The sequence below is a fragment of the Pteropus vampyrus genome, unplaced genomic scaffold (genome assembly GCF_000151845.1).
Source record: "Pteropus vampyrus isolate Shadow unplaced genomic scaffold, Pvam_2.0 Scaffold362, whole genome shotgun sequence".
NCBI classification, from domain to species: Eukaryota; Metazoa; Chordata; class Mammalia; order Chiroptera; family Pteropodidae; genus Pteropus; species Pteropus vampyrus.
This window is the reverse complement of record NW_011889143.1, coordinates 358,471-370,224: the sequence shown is the minus strand read 5'-3', so window position 1 is coordinate 370,224 and position 11,754 is coordinate 358,471. Positions and strand designations below refer to the sequence as shown.

Here is an 11,754-nt window from a genome sequence, read left to right as displayed (position 1 = left end):
AACCACAATGAGATATCATTTCACACCTGTAAGAATGTCTATCATCCACAGGACAAGTAAAAACAAGTGTTGGAGAGGTCATGGGGAGAAAGAACCCTCATACACTGCCAGTGGGAATGTAAATTTGTACATCTGCAATGGAAAACATTATGGTGTTTCCTCAAAAAACTAAGAATCGAATTATCATATGACCCAGCAATCCTTCCTCTGGGTATTTACCCAAAGAACTTTAAAACATTTATCCACAAAGGTATATGCACCCTGATGTTCATAGCAGCATTATTCACAGTGGCCAGGACGTCTCCTACCATAGATGATTGGATAAAGAAGCTGTGGTGTATATATACAATGGAATATTACTCAGCCATAAGAAAAGATGAAGTACTGTCATTTGCAACAACATGAATGGATCTTGAGATAATCGTGCTAAGCAAAATAAGTCAGACAGAAAAAGTTGAGAACCATATGATGTCACTCATATGTAGGATATAAAATTAAAAGCAACAAACATGACAAACAAACAGAAATGTATGGACATGGACAGCAGTTTAGTGGTTACCGGAGAGAAAGGCACAGTAGAGAGGTAGATAGGGGTAAAAGGGGTCAAATATTTGGTAACAGAAGGAAATTTAACTTTGGATGGTGAACACATAATACAATATGTGTGTGTGTGTGTGTGTGTGTGTGTGTGTGTGTGTATGACATATTGTTGAACTGTACACTTGAAACTTATTTGATTTTATTGATCAATGTCCCCCCAATAATTTTAATAAAAAATAATAATCTCACTATAATTAATTCTTCTAAATTGATATAGTAGTCACTAAGTATATAATCATTCTTAGCCATTCATTTATTTTTTAAAGACATATGTGCTAAAATCTACTATGTGCCAGATTTTGTTCTAGGTGCTCAGGACACAGTGAAAAACTCCCAACTTTTTTGGACTATATGTTGTCATGAAGAGTGATGCAATTAATACGCAAGCCAGACAGTTTGTAAATATTGTGAAGAAAACCAAGGTAAGTAAATAGAGGGTGACAGAGTGAGGATGGGGCCAGTTTCAGGTAGGGTGACATTGAGCAGAAACTGAATAAAGGGAGAGAAGAACTACCTGTAGTGTTGGTGAAGAGCATTTCGGGCAGAGAGAATAGCAAGGATAAAAGCACTGAAGTAGGAACAAGCTTGACATGTTCAAGGATCTGCAAAAAGTCTTGTATGGTTAGAGGGTGTGAAAGGGGAAGATTCAGGGGGTAAGCAAGAACTAGAACAAGTAAGATATGGAAGGAGTGTGCATTGTACTCCAATTGCAATAGGAAGCCACCAGAGACTCTTGAAAGGGGAAATGAACTAGAGATTTGTATTATAAAATGATTTTGTATTACAAAAAATGAATTTAGAATTGTATTTTTAATTCCACCTTTGGAATTCCCTTCAAATCTTGCATCACATTCATAATAATATATTTAATAGAACAAAATATTTACACCTTGAGGACGAATGTATTTTTTTTTAAATATATTTAATGGTTAAGGCTACTGAATAGAATCTCAGGCAAGCAGAAGCTGGGTTAAAGACCCAGTCTTCTTTGATTGAAAAGTACATGCTGGGTTGGGGTACTTTCTTCCTGACTCTCTGATTTGAGTAGGGTATACTCCATAATTCCCTGGGCTTGGGGCATTTTCATGGTTCTTTGTCTTAAGGTTTCACTTACTAATTTATGGGCTGGAAAATTTTTCCTGGCTCTTTGGGAGACCTCACTGTTGTCTCTATTTTATCCTGCTACATCCATGAAAAGTTCTCAGTTGACTAAAACTCCTTTCTTGAACTCCTGCTGCCCATATAAGTCACAAACTCTGTCTATCTCTTTCTTATTGACATGGTTATTCTAAGGGTATTATACGGAACTTTAGTGGCCTTTTGGGGAAACTTAAGATCTCTCCAAAAGTCTCTGTTTTCTCATCACTTGTGCCTTTCTTTCACACGTTTACAATTTCAATCTTCCCTTCAACTAAAAATATCAAAGACAATATATATTAAAATTTGAGAATTGAAAGCTATATAGTCTCTGTGTCTGTTCATATGATTATGCATGTCTATATATGTATTGCCAACATAAGAAACATCCAGAGCTGTAGATAATTTTTATAAGAGTTTATTTGAGACAAACTAATGACATATGCTGGGGAACAAGGTCTCAAATGCTCCCAAGAATAACAGTTTAGCAGTGTCTTTTATGTATTTAAATTAAGGAAGATTACGTGAAGGTGGGAGGAAACAATGGGAAGATTAGATTACAGGGTAGTTGAAAAAGATTAAGTGCTCTCCTGAGGGTTAATACCCCTTTGAGGGTTACTTCTGGTATTTCAAAAATATGTTAACCTAGATGCACAAGAACAATGGATGGGACTGGCTTAAAACTTTTCACTAAAGACCACTAAAGAAATTATAGACCTGAGATGTGACTACCCACCACGACCTGCCCAGTTAGGAACTTATGAGCAGATCACTCTGTGAGGTTATTTTCCGTAGAATCCTTTTTTCATCCATAGTATGTTATCAATGTGTAATATTTTATTACCTGTGAACTGTATTAACTAATTTATAAAAACTCTTAAAAGAGTTCTATTCAAATTGGTTTAGAGATAAATGAGCACTTATGAAAATTAAATATTTCTAAAATTTTTGGAAACATAGAAACTGACCCAAATACTTTTCAAGTTCACATCACTTGGGTAAATCTTTGGCACTTAATACTGTTGTATTACTTTTAAAAAACTATGTCTTATGAGTTATCAGCATTAGGTGTAATATGAGCATATATTTTTATTCTACTTGAATTTACTAGTCAAATAAGTTAATATTATATTTACTGGTTGTTTAAGATTATAAAATCGTAAGTTTAACCTAAAGGAAAAAATGTACATGTAAAGATGCAGTAAAAATGAATTGCTTGATACCCATTACTTCATGTATACCAAGAAGGGTAGTTAAACAAACAAAAAAACATGCATTTAACTTTTTTTCGTTTTTTGCTTTTGTGATGCTTGCTTACCATGCATTTGCTGTAATAGTACTTAACAGGGAAGTACCTTGAGATGATGGCCAGCCTTGTTTGGTGTTATAGCATGTCCACCTAAACATAGTTCCAAAAATCTTTTTGGTAACTTGAAATCTTAGAGTTATGCTAAGTCACGTAACAGATATTCATTCAATACTTCGATTGTTTCTAAGTAAAATAAGCTACTGAAACATTAATTACTCATTACGAATTTAAGTTTATATACCTTTAGCATTATATTTTTATATGGTATAGAGAAGCTAAATATATTTGCGTCTATTAATAAATATATTTTCTTTGCTGCATTGAGAATTTATACTGAGGAAGAGTATACATTAAAAATTGTGAGATGTTATATTCAGAAAATTTGCTGGTTTGCTACAGAATGCTTGTATGTGTGAGAGACAGTTTAAAATTGTTCATCTTCTAGTTTTCTCTATAAAAGAAAGGTTACTAACGGTTAAATTTATAATCAACATGTGTAATTAGAACTAATAGAAATAATAAGAGTGAAGAACAACTTTGTGTGAAAGTATGTAAGGAAAGTAGGATATGTTTTTGGTAAGGAAAAATATATATAAGCTATGAAGGATGTGCTTTTGTTAAGGAAAAAAGAGTGAATTTATCTTAGCGTAAAATGTCTGATTATTGCAGATTGAGAAAGATAAATTATAGGATACATCTGATGGATGTAGAAAGTTATAGAAAGTTTGTAGAAAAAGAATTTTATGTGTGGCCAAACTGGTAAGATTGAAAGGATTTATTTTAGAAGAATTTTCAAGATGACTCTTAATAGCAAAAATACTCTGCTACAAATCTAGAATTTAGTTATTTATCTGTTAAAACTACAATGTTTTCTTAGACTATTAATTTGTTCTTAATAAAATATTGTAAATGGTTTTCTTTACCTTTTAAGTATCCTGACTAGGAAACAAAGATTTTGCTTCTTATTTGAATAATTTCCTTTGCTTTATTTTAACTTTTATCATATCCTGGATTATTTAAGACAACCAAAATTTCTCACTTTTACATGAGCTAATGTTTTTCACATTCTTCGCAATTTTCTCTCCCCTGAATCAATTATTAAATAAAATATTCTTGTTCTAGAATTGACTTTGAGATTTCTCAGAGGGCCCTGAAAAAACTCAAAATATTTGTTTTTTTTTCAACTTGTAAAGAGAAATGTTAAAAATAATCTGTTTTACTTGATTTGTTGAATTGCATAAAATGTGTCAAATAAGAGATACTTAATCTTCTGAAGATTATATTTGAATGAGTAAATGTTATTAATATAAATATTTCAGAAATTGTATGAAGTTCATAGACATTTATCAATGCTCTGTTGCCCATGATATGTCCTGGTGTAACATTGTGAGTCATTATTCTAGTTACTGTTTTAAATGTTGTATGTCCCTGAAATAACTAAATTTCCTTGTCAAATGAACTCTCATCAAATCTTTAAATATGACCATTTTAAGTCTTATCATTCACAGATACATAATGGTTTACTCTGATTCTTCTCTGAAAATATTTACTATCATCTACAGACCAGAATGCCTCATGATGGCATCAATAACTTTAAGACCCATACAAATGGACTGGGTAAAGATTTCCAGAATTCTGGTGGAAAAGCTTATGGGTTCATGAAACTGCTAACCCAAGATCAATCAGAACAAGAGTTAGTTACACGTGACTGAATGAACTAATAAAGGATGATTATGGTTTTTGTTTGGAACACTACTGGTTCTTTAATGTTTTATTTTCCAAATTTAAGAAATTTTTTTCCCTTTTCTCTTTAGCAGGATGTAACTAACAACCATTTAGTAGATTACATTTTATAAACAGATATGAAACATTTGTTTTTTTCCCCCTCAGCCTGATAATTCCAGAATTCAGAAAGCCTTATTGAATATTCTCATTTTCATGGTAATATAATTTATTTGCATAAGTTCAAAAAGAATCTATTCTTTTTGTAACAGTTTATAGTCACAAACATCGGTTATAATAACCAAACCTTATACTGGAATTTCATTTTTAAAAATGATGTACATAAAGTCTGGTTTAGGGAACTAAGGTTGACTTAATGGATCCAATGCCTACAAAGCACTTTTGTGAAAACCAGCCTGTTATCTGTAGCACAGGGTTCAGAGCCTTATAGATGAGTAAAATATGTCACTTCCTGGCAGACCTAGGAAACTTAAATTTGTCTATATCTTTCAAAATCTCTTTATTAACATTTAGATCATAAGTGTGTCAAAATTAGTTAAAACTTCAATGGTTTACTTATTGATGAAGTGTCTTAGAAATCTGGAAGAGGTGATAAATAGCAAATAATAATAAGATATATTAAACATAGGAAAAATATTCCCATTTCTCTTAGCTGTGTCACACTGAATGGTGTGCAGTTTTAAAACATCTTATCTTTTACCTTTAATTCATTCTGAAACTTTAAATGGGAATTTCTGGCTCCAAAAAAAATAGAGGAAAAGCTAGTCTGATTTTTTTTTTAAGGAAATTGCTTGTGTGGATTCATAGTCTACATGTCTCTGAAAATTATGTCTCTGAAAATTATGTCTCTCATTAAATTTATATAAAAGCTTTTACATTCTAAGAAAAGGAAAACAAAGACTAAACATGGATGGCGACTGACAGAAAAAGTGTTATAAAATGAATGTACTAAACTGAAATAATACCAATTTAACAATTACTACTGAGATCCAAGCTACTTGTAGTATGTACCTATGAATACACACTTTTGTGCACATATGTGGGGTGGTGGAGCAGGGCCATTTAGTTAGGCACCAACGAGAGCAGAATCAAATATGATTTAGATACTGTGCCTGCCTTCAAGTCCCTTACCGTCTTGTGCAGAAAGTGAGACAAACATAAAAATGACAGGACTAAAAGTGGCAGAATATAGTGCATGTCAGGATAAAAGTATAAGGCACAATGTGTGATCCAAACAGGAAGAGTCCAACGTCCCCACAGGGAGAGAAAAACCTTTATAAAAGACAGGGCTTTGTACTTGAGGTGAGGCAGCATGAATTATGATTTTGTCTAGCAAGGTCCATCAGCCCCAGGTGCCCTTCTACACTAACAAATTTCTTTGTCTTTGGAATCATTTTTTTTCTAACAAGTTAATGTCTGTAATTGCCTTTTAATCCCTTCATAGGTTTTTATAAAAATTTTGAGTAAACTTATATAGGAATAGCTTTGAGACTACTGTTTGTCATCTGCAATACAAGGATTTGAGCCCCCTTTAACTGTAAAACCTCCAAATACATTTGGTTTCTGTTGTAACACTTGTAAATGAAAGATGGGGGTTTCCCTTAGGTAATTCTGTTCCTACAATATTGCTAGGTTGACATGTTCTTTTCTCCTCCTCAGAGTTCTTATTAACTTCTGAAATAGAAGACAGGTACTCAAAGCAGAATTAAAACAGTTTAATGATTATACACTTGGGAGGGCAATGAGAAAACTTCTGGGATTAGTAATATTTTATTTTCTAATCTGTTTGTTGGTTGCATGGGCATGTTTATTCTGTGAAAAATCATCAAGATATACATTTATGAGAACTTTTCTGTGTGCACATTGTATTTCAGTAAAAAGTTAAAAAAGAAAAGTTAATAAACAAGAAAAAAAGGGAAGAGTCTAATTAACTTAAATCAGCCTTATCTTAGTGGTTGCTCTTGAAATAGACAACCCCTTGTTTCCATTCTGCCAAACTGAGTATCAGTAAATGATGGCTGAGTCCTTAAGGAATCTGTATGTTGGGGGTTTATTTGATTCCTTGGCATGCTCTGGAGAAGATTCAGATGAATTACATATCTGTTTAGAGTTTAACACTAATGACAACTGGTTGTCTCTGCTTTATACAGGCACCACTAACCTGCACACAAACATTTATTTATTATAGGCAGCTCTTCCAAAGAGCTGAGAAAATTCTTTCTTTTCCAAGTTATCAACATCTTCTTGCTCCTTTCTAGATGCCCTCTACTTGATCCTTTATTGAAAGCAATGTCTTTATTTTCAGACTTTCCTGAGGTCCTGTCTCTCCACCAAAGCATAGCCATTTTCCTGTGATTAATCTCATAATAGAGAAATATAGTTCTTTGTCTACTCTCTATTGTAGCATTAAGTTAGGAAACAGATTTGACAGATTTATGATATTTTGCTTTCAGTTTACCTAAGTGTTATCTCTTTGAAGCCCTCCTTGCAACTTTCTTTTTTGAAAGATCAGGACCTTCAGAGGTGAAATTTGATTATTCACAGGTAGCTAAATATTTCATGATCCAATGGTCTTGTGAATATTTTCTTTTATTATTTTTTTCATAAATAATTCTCAGTTTCTATTATAATTGGGAGCAAATCATCCTTAACATCATACAAATGAAAGCAAAACATAGGTTCAACTGGCATTTTCCAAAACTTCCATATTCTGTTTTCTCTAATTTGTGCTTTGCATTGAGTTGTTTTCCCCTCTCTCCACAAAGCAGAGTGACTGGCACATAGCAGCCACTCAACAAATGCCTACTAAAAGAATGAATGCTGCTTATGCCATATTTCTATACCTCTTCTTCTCTTTCTTTATTCCAAAGGACCCTGCACATTAAGAAAACTAAGCAACTTTATCAATATGCTGAGAAGTGGTCTGAGAGCCAATAATTTTATCATTGCAGATTCTTGGGAAAAGAGCTTGAGGTAAGGAAGTGATAGGAAGGAAAATCACATAGGATATTTCAGTCCAACCAGTTCTGTTTTATTTTACTATTACTGTTTTTGCTTTTAGTTCTGGTAACAGGCTGACATATATAAAGATACCTTTTACTGCTTGGCATTCTCCTCTGTGCATCAATATTATTAATGTTTTATCATAAAATATATTTATTTAAATGTGCAATTTCAAAACCATAGTTAGATTATAAGCTGAAATTTTATTATTTTTAAGGCTATATATCCTCCCAATAGGTTTGCACAATCTAATGAAAGTCATTGATCAACAAAAGCCTTTTGAGAAGAAAGACATGAACTGAGATCTTAGTATTCAGGTGACATTTTATCCAGTGTTCTATGACACATTCACTACTTTGTTCAATACATACACATCACTTCTTTGCAACATTTAACATTATTGACAGTCTTATCCTGTTAGCTACCTTCCGATGGATTCCACAATACAGTGTTCTTTTAGGCCTCTTCCTACCTCTCAGATAGTTTCTTTTCAGGATCCATCCATAGCTTCTCTATTTCTCAAAACCTGAGCATTCCCCAAAGTTCTGTCTTTGCATTGTCCTTTTTATTCCCTATTGGGGTATACTTCTTTATTGCATGCAGACAAGCATAGCTTTTATATGGATATCTCTCACATCTATTTTTACAGTGTCTTCCATAACAAGAAAAGTAAGTGTAGTTGTGGACAAAGAGTGAGATATTTGACTTTAAAATTAGAGAAATGAAGCAGTTTCAGGTGTTGACAAGATCTGGGGAATGATCATGAGAGAAGGTCACTGGAGGAGAGTAGAAATGATGGTCTTTGACAATGAAAAAGTCAAGGCACTAAGAAGTGCTGTTTGGGTCACTTTAAAGCCATGAAAGAGGATGACAGGGCTTGCAAAGGGGTGATTTATAAAAAATGTGCTGAATATTTCAATGTCAGCAAAATTCTTTTATCAGAAGCCACATAGTAAATATTTTAGGCTTTGCAGGTCACATGGTCTCTGTTTCAATGACTCAAATCTGTTTTTGTAGTGCAAAAGCAGTTATAGACTCTATACTAAGTGAACAAGCTTATGACTGTGTTCCAATAAAACTTTATTTCCTAAATAGAGCAGAATAAATTTGGTTCATGAGCTGTGGTTTTCTGACCCCTGAATTTGGGGATTAACCAATAAGTTAGTATATGGAAAAAGAAGATTTAGAGGTGGTATACTTGAATGTCATAAACCTCAAAAATAAAAAAAGAAAAAGAAAAAGAAAAAAAAATTTACATGAGTATGGTGGAGTAATGATCTAAAATTGGGATGAAGATATAACTTCTTGACCTTAAAGTAGTTGAATGGAAAACATAAACATCTATTTTGACAGGGCTTTTAGAAAAGTAATAAATACCCAGTACCAGTAAAGATAAGAGAGTCTGTCTAAACTAGAGGTCGAGGGTGTAAGGTAATTGTGAACTGTAGAATGAGGTGTGAGTGGCAAGGTCAAGATTACAAGCGTAATGCTAGTTCCATCTCTTTATACCTAAAACATAACTTCTCATTAGATAAACTTTCAGTGCTTTCAAAGGCATATGTTTTTCTAATTGTTTACTGAATATAATATAAAGCCAGATAAATTGTTTCTGCTTTTTTTTTAATAACTTAGCAAGGCTCTTTATATTAAGATTCACACAAGGAGAATTTGTCATCTTTATTTATGTATATATGTATATGCATTAACATACCACATATCTTGGATATTGGTAAAAAATTCAAAATCTTATGTATAATAATTATATAATTTATAATATAGCTTTATTTTAAGATAGATTATAATTAATCTTCAAGTTCTTTGCTGTTCACTATAGTAACCATAGAAAAATTTGGCTTTGAACTTTTGGTAAGTTCCACAATGATTTATTATTCAAAATTATAGCAGAGTAAATTTTAGCTGTACAACATAACCTTTTTAGTGTTCTATTTCCTGAAACGTAGCCTAAAGTGATTCAATATCATAAATCGTCACCATTCTCTTCAAATCAAAATGTATTGAGCACTGTTATTTTCTTGTGGAGCAATATAACAACAAGCCAAATTGAAAACAAGCACACGCATGTGCACAAATGCGCACAAAGGTAGATTTGCACAGCACATGTTCTGGGGAAATACTCAAAGAAAATCTCTGCCAAAACTGTAATTCTACTTTACTGTCTGTTGGGACTGATTTTGTTTGAAACATGGTTTAAGACAGTATCTCTATCATACCCAGTTCTGATATGAGACTTCTCCTACACTATCTTGCCATTTCCATTCTGTCGGATTGCATTATTGTATTGTTTTTCACAGCATGGTATCCTTCTCCCCCTGGATTCTGCAACATGATTTGAGTACCGTATATAATTAATAACAATAACTACCATGTTTCACTACTTTTTAATGTGCTGAGCACTGTGCTGTTTTACATACACAATTTAATGTATTCCGCACAATAGTTTTATGAGTTTTTTCAAATTTTTTTTAACGCCTATAGCACCTGGTATTCCTAGGTGGTCTCCCATCTAAGTACTAACCAGGCCTGACCCTGCTTAGCTTCCGAGATCAGATGAGATAGGGCACGTTCAGGGTGGCATGGCCATAGACCTCAATTTTTTTGATAATTTTTGCTTTTCAATTACAGTTGGCATACAATATTATATTAGTTTCAGGTGTACAACATACTGATTAGACATTAATATAACTTACAGAGTGATCACTCAATAAATCTAGTACCCATCTGACACCGTATATGGTTATAATATTATTGACTATATTCCTTATGCTGTACTTTATATTCCCATGACTACTTTGTAACCACCAATTTGTACTTCTCAATCCTCTACCCTTTTTCACTCACCCCACCAAACCCACTCCCATCTGGCAACCATCAATTTGTTTTCTGTATCTATGAGTTAGTTTTTGTTTTCCTGTTTGTTTATTTTGTTCTTTAGATTCCACATATAAGTGAAATTATATGGTATTTTTCTTTCTCTATCTGAATTATTCAACTCAGCACAATATCCCCTGGTCCATCCATGTTGTTGTAGGCAGCAAGATTTCATTATTTTTTATGACTGATTATTATTCCATTGTATATATGTACTACCTCTTTATCCATTCATCCATTGATGGACATGCAAGTTGCCCCCATATCTTGACTATTGTAAATAATGCTGCAATGAACATATGAATTCATATGTCCCTTTGAAGTAGTGTTTTGGGTTTTTTCAGATAAATACCCAGAAGTGGGATTACAGGGTCTATCTTTGTCTCTTGTTACAGCCTTTGTTTTAAAGTTTATTTTGTCTGGTATAAATATTGCTAACCCAGGTTTTTTGTTTGTTTATTTCCATTTTTGTGAAATATGTTGTCTCCATTTTGTTTAGTTCTTTTTCTGAACTAAACAAAAGACTTCATATCTTTACATTAAGTCTGTGTAAGGTTTTTAATCTGAAGTGAGTCTCTTGTAAGCACCATATGTAAGGGGAATGTTTTCTTATCCATTCAGCTATCCTATCTTTTGATTGGAACACTGAATCCATTTACATCTAAAGTAATTGTTGATAGATATGTAGCTATTGCCATTTTATTATTCATATTTTTGATATATATATTTTTCTTCTTTTATAGAGGTCCCTCCAACAATTCCTATAACACTAGCTTGGTGGTGATGAACTCCTTTAGCTTCTTCTTGAATGGGAAGTTCTTTATCTTTCCTTCATTTCAAATGATAGCTTTGCTGGGTAGAGTAATTTTGGTTGTAGGTCATTGCTTTTCGCACTTTGAATATTTCCTACTAATCCTTTCTGGTCTGCAAAATTACTGCTGAGAAATCAGCTGACCTTATGGGAGCTCCCTTGTAGGTAACTAACTGCTTTTTTTTTTTCTTGTGACTTTTAAGATTCTCTCGTTGTCTTTAACTTTTGGCATTTTTAATTATAATGTCTTGGCGTGCACCTC

At 32.9% G+C, this 11,754-nt stretch overlaps 1 pseudogene; it reads right to left on the bottom strand.

Annotated features, from left to right (window-relative positions):
* Positions 1-10,279: 10,279 nt before the first annotated feature.
* Positions 10,280-10,398, bottom strand: LOC111731329 (annotated as a pseudogene).
* Between the last annotated feature and the right edge of the window lie 1,356 nt (positions 10,399-11,754).